Raw genomic sequence first — 16,041 nt, 5'->3', positions numbered from 1 at the left:
AATAAATGTTCTACAAAAATATGGCTAAGAAAACCACAGTGAGTTTCTGAGACTTTAATATGCTAATGTGCATCCTGAATCTCCAAGAAGGAAATGTAGTATGCTTCACCTCCTCAAACTTTTTCGTAAATATAAACACTGTTTTCAAGTTTTACCAATTCTCCCTGAAGAAAATATTCCTTAAGTGCAGGCCTTTAAAAGTTTTAATTATATTTATATTGTATAGCTAACTAGTGAACCACTCAATCTACTAAAAAGATTTCTCTACAAAACAATTGCAAGTTATTTGTTATGGATAGCCTTCCTCATTGAATTAAATACAACTGCATATTTAAAAATTTTTAGCATTAATATGTAATCGAAGCATATTTATTCTGTAACTCTTCATAATAGTGACAAAAAATAAAGTTCAATCAAAGAACTGTAAGAATTTTATAGTTGGAATGAGAAAATATCAGTAAGGGAAATTAAAGATCTAAGGCACCTGGGTGGCTCAGTCAGATAAGCATCTGACTCTTGGTTTCAGCTCAGGTCACGGTCTCACCGTTGCTGAGTTTGAGCCCTGCTGCAGGCCCTGCGCTGACAGTGCAGAGCCTACTTGGGATTCCCTCTCACTCTCTCTCTCTCTCTCTCTCTATTACTCCCTCTGTCTCACACTCTCTCTCAAAATAGTAAAATAAGCTTTAAAAAAATAAAGAATATTTAAATTATTAGAGGAGAATTCCATGTTCACAGATTCTAAGATTCAGTATTATTTTTTTTTTCAACGTTTATTTATTTTTGGGACAGAGAAAGACAGAGCATGAACGGGGGAGGGGCAGAGAGAGAGGGAGACACAGAATCAGAAACAGGCTCCAGGCTCTGAGCCATCAGCCCAGAGCCTGACGCGGGGCTCGAACTCCCGGACCGCTAGATCGTGACCCGGCTGAAGTCGGACGCTTAACAGACTGTGCCACCCAGGCGCCCCAAAGATTCAGTATTATTAAGATGGACACTATTCTTGGTTGATTTGTAGATTCAACTCAAACCTTTTCAAAATTCCAGCAGTTTTTTTTTTTTTTTTGCATAAATTGAAAAGTGGTTCAAAATGTGTATGGACTTGTAAAAAGGGAAGATCTAAAATAGCCAAAACAATTTTGAGAAAAATTGCACAAAACGGGAAGACTTTAACTTTCCACTTTCAAACTTCATGTAAAGCTACAGTTATGAGGACAAAGTAGCACTGGAATAAGGATAAGCATACACATTAATGGAACGGAGTTGAGAGTCTAGAAATAAAGTCTTACATTTTTACTTAATTGATTTCTGACAAAGACAAAAAGCAAGCAATTAAGGAAAAGTATACCTTTCTTAATGAAACAACTATACATCCACAATAATATGAACTTAGACTCTGGTACTATGCATAAAAATAACGCAAAAGTTATTACAAACTTAAATATAAGAGCTAAAATAATGAAACTTTTGGAAGATAATATAGGAAAACATCTTGTGGACCGTGGGTTAGGCAACAATTTATTAGATATTACACCAAAACTAAAGTCTATGTGTGAGGAAGACTAATGGCCTCTTAGGGAGGCCCATTCCTGTCATAGCTACATGGCAAAGGGTAATTAAGTTTGCAGATAGAATGAAGTTGCTAATTACCTGAACTTCAAATACAAGTATTTTCAGCTAAGAAGAGCCAATGTAACTACAAGGGTCTTTAAAAGTAGATGAGAGGGGAAAATGGAAGTCAGAGTCAGATAAAAATGATACAAGGCGAAAACTTGACTTGCTGTTTTGGCTTTGAGGATTGAGGAAGAGGGCCACAAACAAAGGAATGTCAGTGACCTCTAGAAGATGGTACAGGTCAGGTAATTCATTCTCCCCTAATAAATTTCAGAAAGGAATACACATCTGCCAACACCTCTATTTTAGCTCTCTGAGATCCGTCTCAGAACTCTGAACTGCAAACCTTCAATATAAATATATATTGTTTTCAGCCACTAAGTTTGTGATGATTTGTTACAGCATGTATAGAAATCTATGTAGGAGATAATCTTTAAGATCTTGGGTTAAGTAAAGATTTCTTAGATATGATACCAAAACCATGATGTATAAAATTTTAAAAAACAGTGAGTTTGACCTCATCAAAATCCAACCTATCTGTGCTTCAAAAGACATCATCAAGAAAATTGAAAAATAAACAGAAGAATATATTTTGTAAATTATGTGTCTTATAAAGGTTCATATCTTGAATATACAGAAAATATTTATACTTCAATAATAAGGAAATTACCCAACAAATGTAAGCAAGCAATTTGAATATGCATTTGAATAAAGAAGATACAAAAGTGGTTAATAAGTATAAAGAAAGATGCCCAATATTATTAATCATTAGAAAATGCAAATTAAACCACACTAGATACCATTTCACATTCACTAAAATGGCTTTAATAAAATCGACAGACAATAATAAATGAATGTGAGAAATGAGACATCATATACATTCTAGTGGCAATATAAAATGGTGGAGTCACACTGGAAAACAGGGTGAGAGTTTATTAAAAGGTTGGAAGTAGAACTACACTAGGATCCAGCAATTGAACTACTAGGTTTTTACCCAAAGAATGCAAAAATACTAATTCAAATGGATACATGCACCCCGATGTTTATAGCAGCATTATTTACAATAGCCAAATTATGGAAACAGTCCAAGTGTCCACAGACTGATGAATAGATAAAGGAGATGTGATATATATATTAGTCATCAAAAGAATTTAGATGGAGCTAGAGAGTATTATGCTAAGTGAAATCAGAGAGACAAATACCATAGGATTTCACTTATATGTGGAATTTAAGAAACAAAACAAGAGAGCATAGGGGGAAAAAGAGAGAGAGCGAGAGGCAAACAAAGAACCAAAATCTTACTAAACTGATGATACCAGAGGAGAGGTGGGTGGGGAGAGGGATGAAATGGATGATGGGGATTAAGGAGTGCACCTGTTGTGATGAGCACTAGGTGTTGAATGAAGTGTTGGATCACTATGTTGTACACCTGAAATTAATATTACACTGTATGTTAACTAATTAGAATTTAAATAAAAAATTTTCAAAAAGTTAAACATTCATTTGTCATATGGCCTAGGAATTCTACTCTTAGGTATCTAAGAAAAATGAAAAGATATATCCATAGGAAGACTTCCACACAGGTACTCTTAGCCACTTTATTAATGCCAGACAAATTAGAAGAGCCTAAATATTCCTCAGCTGATGAATGGATAGACAAAGTGGTATAGCCATGCAACGGAATACTATTCAGCAATAAAAAGAAATAAACTACTGACACATGGTACACTCTGAACAAACCTCAAAAACGGTGTGCTGAATGAAAGAACCCAGACACAAGAGAACATATATGACATTATTGTTTTTATGTGAAATATCCACAAAAGGTATACCTGTAGAGATAGGTAATAGATTAATGGTTGCCTGAGGTGGTAGGGGTAGGGGGTGTGGGGGAAAGAGTTTTATAGTTAGCGAACACAAGGGATTTTATCGGGGTGTTGGAGATGCAAAACTGATTTATTGTGATGGTTGTACAACTTGCAAATTTACTTTAAAAATCATTGAATTGTATACTTGCAACAGGTGGACTTTATGAAGTATAAAATATGACTCATTGAAGTTATAATAGTGTATTTGTTCTGCATTAAAGATGCAGCTCTAAAAGCTTCCCCAATTCTGATCTGTGATTTTTCTTCTATACTTGGTTTGACACATTTCCCAAAAGAATAGCCCAAAGTCAATGAAAAATAGCTTTTGATACCATAAAGTCCAATAGAGAAAGAAGTTTTCAGAAACATTTCTGCCCTGGAAACAGATATGTAACTGCAAAATTATGTCTTTTGAAATCGGTTTATACAATATACCAACTGTATAATGTTGACAATTCCCAACTTAAACATTTTCATTGCTTTATTATGATGAAGCTTCCATTTGAAAATAGAGCTAAATATTAGATGACAAAGGGCTTATCATCTGTCAAGGGAAAACAAAATAAGAAATAGGCCGAAAGCTTCACCTCATGTCTAACTTGTCATTCACTATGAAGTAATTTATAAGTAGCAAGGACTAAAAAAAACATGATTCAAAATATAAATTTGATAAACAAATTTTTGAAAATGCTTCACTAACTCTTATTGGATTATTACTAGTCACCTCAACCATTTTTTCAACAAGCCCCTGCAGTTAGAATTTATAATAAAATTGAAGATAACAAAACATATAATTCACTAACATTTCATGCAGTGAACCATTAAACAAAAGACATGTTTGCAAAATCAAAACCTAGATGTATTTTTATTATTATTTTCAAAGGAAGAAATTCTGGAACACATCCCAGACACCACATTCAGAACAGAAATTAAAGCAATTAAAGTCTCATTGAGAATTACTGATAATAATAAAACATAAACATGGGTCTCACAGTCTAGCTCTCTAGATAAGTTAACATTATAGAAGAGACAAAAACAAGTGGAAATTTCAAATCTTTCATCTTTTGGTTACTATTAGCAACGTTTGCAAGGAGTTAAGCCAAGATAAGGGATAAGCAAGGAATCAAGGATCCAGGAAAGAATAGGATCTTAGGACCTCCTTCTCCCGACTCTGGTTTATAAATACTGATTTATAGGGGACATAATATCCATAGGAATCACATTAATGACATTAAGTCTAATACTCGAGGAAAGAACTCAAACTAAATTCCATTAAGATGATTTCAGAAAGATGTGATTTGTTGAGACTTTAAAATATCTATAGACAATATGATTTGGTGAATAATTCACTCGATGAGCATCAGTATGAAGAATAAGTAAATAAAATCTGCAAGTATCTTTGTCATTATTCTATTGTCTATTAAGAATACACTGAATGTATTTATTATTCTATTGTAGATTCCTCAAAATCTCAAATGATTACCAGTAACTTCTCTAATAAAAATGCTTAGTATTAGTTAGAAATTTCAAATTATGAATTGTATTTTATTGTAACATTTTTTATAGCACATTTCTAGAATCCAGTGGTCTAAATTTTTGTAAAGTTTTTTGTGTGTTTGAAAATTCAGTAAAATATATGCATATAGGGAAGGTCTTATTTGAGAGGGAGTCATAAAATATATATCTTATAACCATCCATTAAATCCACTCCATTATTATGAAATTAAGGACATGATTTTCTCCAAATCTGTTATCAAAAGTTCCTTTCAAATCACATCATATTTCACTACTAAACATCAAAATGTAGCAGATTTTGCCTTACCCTCAGAATCAATACATGTGCTAAATCAGAATACTGGAATAATCAAAAATGACTGTTTTCACACTTGAAAATTCACAAGCAAAAATTCCCCTCACTAAATGTACACGCTCACTCCAGAAATTACTAGACTTCTATGAAAATATTATTGATGGTTGAGGAAGAGTACTGTAAATTTCAACCCTTCCAGCTACAACTTCAAAAACTGGAGTCTTGATGAGGTAGACCATCTTAACCTGCCCAGACTCCCCACTCTCTTTCAAGATTCATAAACACACTTTCTGTTTGGTCCAAAAGGGTGGCTGTTTTAACCAGGCACTTGATTTCATCTTTTGATGATTTGTTACTTTTTTGCCCCTCACTCTACCATTAAGAGAGTCATCAATGAGCTGAATGAAGTATATATATATAAAACTAAGAGTGTAAATAGAATCCTGTATGGACAGGCTTTGTTAATAATAATAATAATAATAATAATAATAACTAAACTCTTCTCATACATTACCTCATTGTAACTATAACTGAGTGAAGATTACATATCAATAATCCCACTTACAATAAGAAAACTAGATTAAGGGGGGTTTACGAATACATGGTCTGGCTATCCCCAAGCCTGAAGAGGAAACAAGGCATTAGATGTGAAACTCCAAAAGCCATCCAATATATCATCACTCTGCTTTGCGCCAGGGAACAATCATGACCAAAAAAGATAAAGTCTCTGTGAGCAATCTACCAGTAAAATATATGCCTTATTTTAGGCTGTAACCTGGGATTTTCCCACACTCTGCTAAGTTGTTTTTATCTTCCAATAATAATGCTAAAATGATTCTTAAATTTCTGTTAATGGCAAATTGGGGACGGGTTTCAGCAACTATAGATGCCGAGGACTTTTTCTTCGCCACCATTAAACTTATTCGCTTGGCACCAATTCTACCATCAGTGTCTGGGGTTTACAAGTGTACTTGGATAATGAGAAAGGAAAATATATGTACAGTGCAGTGCAGACAGGAATCAAGAAATAAACAGGAAGAAACTTGTGTAGGAAAATACTCAGAGACAACTCGGACAGCTACTGATGGAAGATCCCCCACTGAAAAGTGGAAAGTCTCCCACTAAGTGGTGGGAAGGCCAACCGGTTGACTCCTCAGCAGAGGACATTTAGTGCTCATTTCATGAGCTAAGAAGCCCCAAGACATCAGCTTGCCTTTCATGATGCTCCCTGACACTAGGAACAGGTGATGGTGGTCAGTCCTACTGCTACTGAATTCACTCTCCCCAGAACCCTTAGATGTAGTTCCCTGCCTCAAGCCCAATAGAACGTCTTAAAGACACATCTCCATCCAATTCTTCTCTAACTTCCCCACAGTCCATATGAAGTTCATTTAGCTTCTGGGATGTAAGCAGATAGTCTTCCTTTATCATCCATTTGATCTTTTGTTTAAAAATATGCTTTATATCCTGCATTCTTCAAAACCTTCTCCCATTGATTCTTCAGAGTCTTTTTTTTTTTCTAACAAAATCCTGCTCTTGTAAATAAAAAATTATATTTTCTAAAATGGCCTCTTACTAGACTTGAAGAACCTATTTTAAAAACACTTGTGCCATAAAAATTTTGTTTTCCTGAAGCAGAGTGATGGCTCTGGCTGCCTAGGGCAAGCACCTATAAGAGGAAAGTGCCAAATCAAAAAGGGTAGCACTTAATTTCATGAGATTTTTTTTTTACTACAGTGGTTGATATCTATTGAATATTGACCATATTCCAGGCACTGCGGCAAGAAGGCTCACTTGCTCTATCACACTTAAATTCCATAAAGTGAGCCTATATACTGCGTACTAATATTCTTCCTATTTCACAAATTGAAAACTGAGTCTTAGATAATAGTCCAAGTCTATGTTGCTCAAAAGCAAGTTTTAGTCACATTGAAACACATATAATGGCCCCCGTGTCCCTACAGGACAAAAGGAAAACTCCCTCATGTGGTATACATAACCCTTTGTATCTGGACCAACCTTTGTTTTTATCATTTTCTCTCCAACCATTTTCTCTCCATGAACTTCACCCAAATCCCTATTTTTCCCTATCCAGCTGTACAAACATTTTGACTTTCACTGAAGTCCATAATTTTGCACCCTTCCAAAGGCATTTCTTGTGCTTCAAATGTGCCTCTCTATTCTTCTTCAACCTGAGAAATCTTACTTCTCAGTTGTATCTTAACTCAGATAGCTCCTCCTTGAAGAGAGGTTCATCAATTACTTAAGGCAGAGTTAGGCATTGCCTTCTTTGTGTTTATTCCTATCTTCCAACACTGTAATTCTTTATCTTCAAGTGTGTTTGTCTCATTAGTAATTGAATTACTTTAGGGGTACAAAAGGAGGAAAGAAAGAAAGAAACAAATATTAATAAAGTACCAGAAGTATATTAATGGTAGATCCTTTCTCATGCTTTTTTTCCCCCATGTTTTCCCCTACTATTTAATCCTTGTAAGTTTTGGACTTATATATCATCTCATATATATGTATATACTTCGTACACATATGAAATAAGTAAAAAATTTTTCACATAAATATATATTTATATAAAATTTATATAATTACATATCATTCATTTTTATGTAAATATATTAAATATATAAAATATAGATAAATATATATAATTGGTATATTAGTCTATTAATACTTTAACTGTTTATATAAATGCTATATATATATTATTATATGTATACATTATATATATTTATACATATATAAAATCAAGGGAATCAACTAGTAAGATAACCCAAGATGTGGACCCATGTCTGGCCCCAGAGCATGTGCCCCTTCTTCTGTACCCTGTTTTCTCCATCTTGGCACCTTTAGCCCATTGAACAAAACTTGGCACATAGTCAGTGTTCAATAAATATTTGGCAAATGAATGAATCACGATTATAAACTTACCAAGCACTTTCACAACAATCGCTGCATTGTGGTCCACAAGAGGTCTAAATAAAGAAGATGATATTTTTCTAAATAATAATGACTAATCTCAAGATTAGCAAGTTACTTACAGAGATGTCTTTTAAAAATAAATAGTAATATTTTATTTACATAAAGTGGAACTATATACAAAGTACTTAGAATGAGGCCTATGATCTCTACAGATGGAATTATTGAAGCCCATGAATCCCCTGAATTTTGGATGGACTTTGTGGTATTGTCTTAGAAAAAGGGTTTGCATACTTTTTTTAAACAATTTCCAAAGATCCATGACCCTAAAATGACTATTATTTCTATATTCATTATCACTCTAGGATTTGCAATTATGCAAACAGAAGGTATTCAGACACATATTATGTTTGCCTCAGAGCTCTCAAATTTTATGAAATAATAACAGAGCTGGAGCTGGAGATTCAGCAGACTGGGGGAAAAATGACACATTCAATATCATACTTGCTGTAATCTGCCTATCCCAGCAATGTCTATTTTTATTAAGGAAGCAAATTATACTTAACAGCTTCTATTAGTTTGTTCGTTTGCTTTTGGGTACAGGGCATGGTTTTTCTTCTTCAGTTTCTGAGGTCTGCCTTTTTTGGAATGAGCAGGCAGGTATGCATGAAAAATATAAACTTCAGGCAAAACATCTGTTTCTCACACCACTTTCAAGTCCATTTGAAGTACTTATATTCTAAGTATTAATAAGCAACCCCAGGCATGGGTAGAGCTTCAGAACCATCTCGTAGGAATGTATACACAAACCGCACACCTTGGAAAAAGTACTCAGTCTTCTGATAGTGTTCTCATTTCCTAGCAGACATATGTCAAAACTAATATTTGCTTAGATATTTGAGAAATGTACATTGGATGTATGTCAAAATGACCACATTTATTTTGAATTTTAATGCTAACACTTTAAACAGTTTTATGTCAGTAAAAGATAAATGTTACTCCTCAGATTACATGTTAATATCTACTTTTAATATTCTGTTTATATGGTGATTAAACCTTAAAATGATTACAAGTTTTACTTCACAGCGTTTAAGCAATCTCTCCCCCCTTCCCTTATGGACGCATAACACACCCCTACATTAAATCTGTAGTTCTTAAATAACAATAAACCATGAAAAAACTCAACGCATATATTAAATCTAATAAAATCAATACTTATTTTTAGATTATAAAAATTATAGCTTCCTCCCAGAAATTTAAACATGTTATTGAATTTCCCAGATTTTTCTGAATTAGGTGATAATTCATTGAAAAATAAACAAAAAGAAAATAAAATTTTGAGCATCAAGTCTTACCTTTTAATAGCAACTATAAGTTAATTTTAAACAATCTCAATGAAGTACAGCACATGAAAAAACTAATTCAGGAAAAAAAATTGTAGTTTGTCACAGAGTTTCAATACCACGTGAACTCCAAATTAAGCATGGCTAGAGATCTTCTGTTAGTTCCTAAGGGAAATCAATACTCTTTAGAAAAGGGGGGGGGGGGGAAGCATTTTTATTTTCTTTTTTTAAAAGCAAACTGAGCCCAAATCCTGCTTCTAGAATCTTAGAAGCCTCACAATCCCAGAGTGACTTCATATAGCTGCATTGGTACACAGGCATACAGAGGAAAGTTGTCAGGAGTTAACTATATTCCCACTTAAAAGGGAAGGAGAATGAACCTTTCCACTTTGTCTGGATATCTAGGGGAGTTCAATTTGATTATTTCTTTTCTTTCTCTAAAAACAGAAGTATCTATTTTAAATTTTTTTCTGTTGTTTATGAAAGGAGCACATTTCATGCAACACAGTGAGACACAAACATCGCTTTATCAGTGAAATACACTTTGATGATCTTGAATGACTTTTCCTTTCAACCTCGAATAATTTTCAATAACAAGTAACTTTTATTTGCAAATATTGAATGAAATTGCAAATGTATTTACATCAAGAGGAACAAGAATTTTCTTGTATTTCCAAGTGAACTGTGGACAGAGCCATATCTAATGTTACTCAAGGTTCCTGTCACCCTATGGGCTGGTCTGCTCTGGACATTGTCATCCATATGGCATCAAGTTTAAATAAACTTTCTGAAGTCTGGAAGGAGAACAAAAACACAAGAGGAGCAGATCCCTTACTTGGAGGACTTTCTAAATGGAACAGGAGAAAAAAGTGTTCTTACTACTCTGTGGTTGGAAATGTGAGGTGGGAAGCTGGAGGAACAGGGGCAAGGGATAACTGTGTGTTTATGAGTTTAAATCAGTTCTAACTGCACCTAACAGAAATGCTTAGCAGTTCCTTCCTTTCTTCTTCCGACCAGACCAGTTTGTGAGGGACTCTGCCAATGCCCTATTGATATTTCTGGAATCTTGCCCTTCTAGCTTCTTCTGTCTACTTTCCAAATATTCAAATCAGCATCTCTAGACTGAGGGCTTTTCCCAAAATCTGATGGAGCTGGTCTGCCTATATGGGTTGCAGATAAATATGTTTAGGCATTACACCCCCCAGGGTCTGACAGGAGTTGGTATATAGATATTCCAATTCTCTTCCCTTTAATGATTCTAAGCTGTATATTTTCCACTGTTACTAGGACTTTCCTGAAAGATCAACTCTAGTTACCTACAAAGACAGCTGGCCAAAAGCACCCTTTTTTGTTTCTTTGAATCACTTATGTTATTTCTTTTACATCTCAAAGAAACTATTTGAATTTGAATCTTTGTCTGTGGATCTGCTTCTGGAAGAATCTGAACTAAAACACACTTCAATTTTAAACTAGTCGACACTTAAAAAAAGTAATGTTTATTCTTGAGAGAAAGACGAGAGATGGAGAGAGAGCAGGAGAAGGGCAGAGAGAGGGAGACACAGAATCCACAGCAGTCTCTATTGCGCCGAGCTTTAAGCACAGAGCCCAACATGGGGCTGGAACTCACAGACTGCGAGATCATGACCTGAACCCAAGTTGGATGCTTAACCATCTGAGCCATCCAGGTGCCCCTCAATACTTTTTTTTTAAAGCAACATTTATAGAAAGACTACTCTATTTCTTTTGCTTAGCAAGGTCTCAACACAAGCGCTGTCCACTCAGATACCTCCAACACAAGAAGAAGCAAATTTAAAAAGCAGCCCAGATGGAAACCTGATGCACAAGACAGTGCATGTCCTATGTAAGGAGGACATTTGCTATTTAACTTCTGCCAATTTTGGCCATGCTGGAATACCAGCTAATTACTGCCAGGTCTTCTGGTTTCTTAAAGCATAAAATTCTTAAAATTTATTTTATTTTTTTTTAATTTTTTTTTCAACGTTTATTTATTTTTTGGGGACAGAGAGAGACAGAGCATGAACGGGGGAGGGGCAGAGAGAGAGGGAGACACAGAATCGGAAACAGGCTCCAGGCTCTGAGCCATCAGCCCAGAGCCTGACGCGGGGCTCGAACTCACAGACCACGAGATCGTGACCTGGCTGAAGTCGGACGCTTAACCGACTGCGCCACCCAGGCGCCCCAATTCTTAAAATTTAAATACTGTCAACTAACTCAAAGAGGATTTTTGTATAATACCCTGCAGTCTATGGACTGGGTTTGGCCCACAGACTGCTAGTTTGTAAACTCACACTAAGAATCAAAGATAAAGGATGCGTCGCTCATGTATATTAAAGAAATTTGAAGGGGTGCTGGGGTGGCTCAGTTGGTTAAGCATCTGACTTTGCTCAGGTCATGATCTCATGGTTCATGGGTTCGAGCCCCGCATCGGGCTCTGTGCTGACAGCTTGGAGCCTGGAGCCTGCTTCGGATTCTGTGTCTCCCTCTCTCTCTCCCCCTCACCCACTCACACTCTGTCTCTCTCTGTCTCTCAAAAATAAATAAGCATTAAAAAAAATTTAAAGAAACAAAAAAGAAATTAGAAGGGGTAACAGACATGCAAGACATGCAACTTAGAAGGGGTAACAGACATGCAAGTAACTATCTATGAACTTGAATTTAAGTGATAAGTGAGGGATAAATAATAGTCAAATAATAATTTTACGAGAGGAAAAAGACTTTGTTTTTAGGAAAAAAAATGTTTTGATTAGGAATGATGGAGAAGGGGAAATGGGGTAAGAGCACATCAGAAAAAGCTTTAAGGAAAAGTGGGGTAACCCCATAAACAACTTCCATTTGGCTAGTTTCCACAGCTAGCATAGCTATAGAAAGTTCAAAACTTGAAAACCGGACCTGATCCATTATTCCCAAGGGGAGTATTTCCCAATCCTAATCTAATTTTGAGAACCATGGCATGCCATGTCCCTCTCCAGAAGGTTCACCATGCCCATCAGCAGGTAAAGGCTCTGAGAAGTCCCTGGGTGGAGAAGCTTGCTTACCTTTGTTTCTCCAGTGTCTTCTCACTATTTGGGGTCCAGAACCTTGTCTTCTATGTGAGAATACCACTTGAGAATACTCTAAGAAATGATGTTGTGTGGATCTCTCTGACTCTCAGAAAAGCAACTGGAGAAAAAGTAAATGTAATCACTTATCTACTTTATGCATAATCTCAAATAATAAATACAGCCAGAGAACTTTATAAGCCCCCATTTTTATAAAGTTTAGCATGTCAGATCTGGGCCAGTAGAGACTTCTATAGGATGAGCTTAGATGCATGAATACATGGATCTGAAGGCCAGTATGTTCAAAACTGCCCTGACCACCCTCATCCACAGTATTCCTCAACCTTCTATGCACCTATGAGGGTGTCTGGGGTTGGTTCTTATAGCCTGTGAAGAACCATCACTAACAAGTCCCTAAAGCCTTGAGCCCTGGGTGAACAGTGAAGAAAGAAAGTTCTCTCTCCATGGGCCACTTTTGAACATAATGCTTCAATGCCAGCATTGGCAAGAAAAGTTGGTAATGTCTCAGGACATAAATCAATTCCTGGGCAAGTTCACATACAAGGATCAATGCCTAAACAAAACCAGAGAATAGCTTGAGTCCAAAAGCAGTGATACCAGAAATCTTCTAATAATCAGCGTTCTAATAATCAAGAACAGGATGACTCCTTACCATGGAAATTAGTATCTTTCCTTCTCCATGTGCTCTTATAACCATAAGTGGGTCTAGGAGAATACATTTGAAGGTAAAGAATCCCCTACATCATGGCCACAGTGTTCTATCATCACAGGCATTGTAATTTGACAGGACAATTACCAACTCAAAATTTCAAATACGATACCATCCTGTTAGTTAATTAATCTGTTCACAAGTGGCTATCTCTACTGGCCTTTCTGATACAAAGCAGACAATGCTTTGTTCTCACTGGCATAGTTATATATTTTGATTCTAGATTATATATATTATACACTATATATACATATATACATATATATATACAACAAAAGATGTACATGTGTGTAATTATATTATCATTAATTATACACATATCAATGATTCTGTGTTTTTCTATATCCCCTTTAACCATCAGGCCCCTACCAGTGCTTCAATTTATGGAAAACTAAATATTTCATGTCAGTGTTTCTCACAAAACATTGCCTGTGACCAAGAACTCATTTCCCAATGAAATGTGTGATCTACAATTAATGTATCCACCAAATTATGGAGAGAGTACAAGTGTCCATCAACTGATGAATGGATAAAAAAGATGTGGTATGCATGTGTGTATGCATGTATATGTATACACATGTATGTACCTACGTATATGTACATGAATGTACATATGTATATGTATGTATACATATACACATACACACACACACACACACACACACACACATAATGGAATATTACTCAGTCATCAAAAAGAATGAATTCTTGCCATTCGCAATGACATGGATAGAGCTAAAATGTATTATGCTAAGTGAAATAAGTCAGTCAGAGAAAGACAAATACCATATAATTTCACTCATATGTGGAATTTAAGAAACAAAATAGATGGAAATAGAGGAAGGGAAAAAAAGGGAAGCAAACCATAAAGAACAAAGTGAGGGTTGATGGAGGGGAAGTGGGTGAATTAAATAGGTTAAATGGGTTAAATGCATGATGGGTATTAAGGAGGGCACTTGTTCTGTTGAGTAGCGTTATATGTAATTGATGAATCACTAAATTCTAATCTTCAAACCAATATATGTTACCTAACTAGAATTTATATAAAATTTGGGGAAAAAAATTAACCAATAAAGATTTTAAAGAAAGCTTAAAATAAAATAAAATAAAATAAATAACATATTAAATTAAATTAAACAAATAAAATTAATGCATCCAATGTCATGTTCATTTGATATTCTCAGAGGTGATTTTTATATAAAGGTGAAAATTTAAAAGTTGCTTACCAAACCTAGGCAATATCTGTTTTCTTTTAGGGAAGAGAGGTTGTGTATAAAAACTCCTAACTTTCCATTCTACCACCATTGGTTACATTTAATGATGGCTAATTAGTCAAAACACAAATAGAATCGGAAAAGAAAAAAATGATGAGGCACAATGGGTTTGAAAAAACATACAACTGCCGATTGAGGACAATATTTCTAAAATTGTTTATGAGTATATAGAGTATATTTATAATTCCCCCTTTTCACTATACATTTCATGTTCTCTTTGCTTTAATTCAATTTCAATTTCATTGGATTCTTTGCCTACCAGGGCATTCCAAATTTTCATCTTTAAGGCAGTATTTTTAAAGGAATAATTTCAACTCTGGCCCACTTAAATATCTCCCCCACCTGTTCAAGGACTTAGTTGTTGCATCAATATTTCTTTCCCTCAACTCCACCTTCACCGTGCCTTTTTGTAGTATGGTAAATTTTCAGTATGGTAAAATGTCCTACCTTAAAACTATAAACGTGCTTGATCCCTTGCACCTCTTCAGGCATAGAACTGTTGTGCACGTTCTTGACCACAAAAACTCCTTGGAAAAATTGTCTATACTGGTTGTCCCATTCTCTGTTGAACCTGCTACAGTATGTTTTATCTAATGTCGTACAGATAGTTAGGGGTTGAAATAAATTATAACACAAGTCCCCTGACAATTTTGGTTTAACATTCTTTACCTATTGGGTTATGAGAAAATTTCATCTCTATACCTAATATTTACTTTTTATGTTATATTAACTGAAATATTTTTTTTTCTTAGCCCTCAAGGGTGAGAAGCACATAAAGATTTGAAATAGTAAAAACTTACTGGCTCTGAAATAAAACATATATATTGATATACCCATTTTAGAGTACTCTCTAACTACATTAACTGTTTATGGTTTACAGACTTTGGGTATTTCATCATAAGAGGTGTTTGACTTCACAATGGACCATAGGATCCAGAGAGGGCATTGCAACAGAGGAAAATTCCTAACTAAGGAGAAGCTCAGAGTAATTTTACTTTGGACAAAAGTAAGTAAATTTTCTCATAAAAGACATCATGTCTCTCAAACACCATTTTTACATAGGTCTTTCTGATTTTTCATAGGTATAACTGGACATTTTTTTTTTTACTCTGGGTATCAGCTCTTTTGTTTTATATGTGCAAAGTTTGGTATTGTTTATTCTTAAGAAAATTCAACCAGAAATAGTTCCTTCAGATTAAAGGTGAAGATTAAGTATGAAATTTTCAAAATATATGTCTTTCCTTTGTCTGTGAGAGTAATCTACCATCACACCTGAGAGCTAATACATACAGGTAATTACCTACCTTTGATGGAGAAGAAGCCTCCATAGTAACACTGCAAAACACAATCACACCAACAAAAATTTTGTTGGGGTATATATGCTTTATGGTCATTGATATACAGATGTAAAATCA

This window comes from Leopardus geoffroyi, chromosome B1 (genome assembly GCF_018350155.1).
Source record: "Leopardus geoffroyi isolate Oge1 chromosome B1, O.geoffroyi_Oge1_pat1.0, whole genome shotgun sequence".
Taxonomy (NCBI): domain Eukaryota; kingdom Metazoa; phylum Chordata; class Mammalia; order Carnivora; family Felidae; genus Leopardus; species Leopardus geoffroyi.
This window is presented reverse-complemented; position numbering follows the sequence as displayed.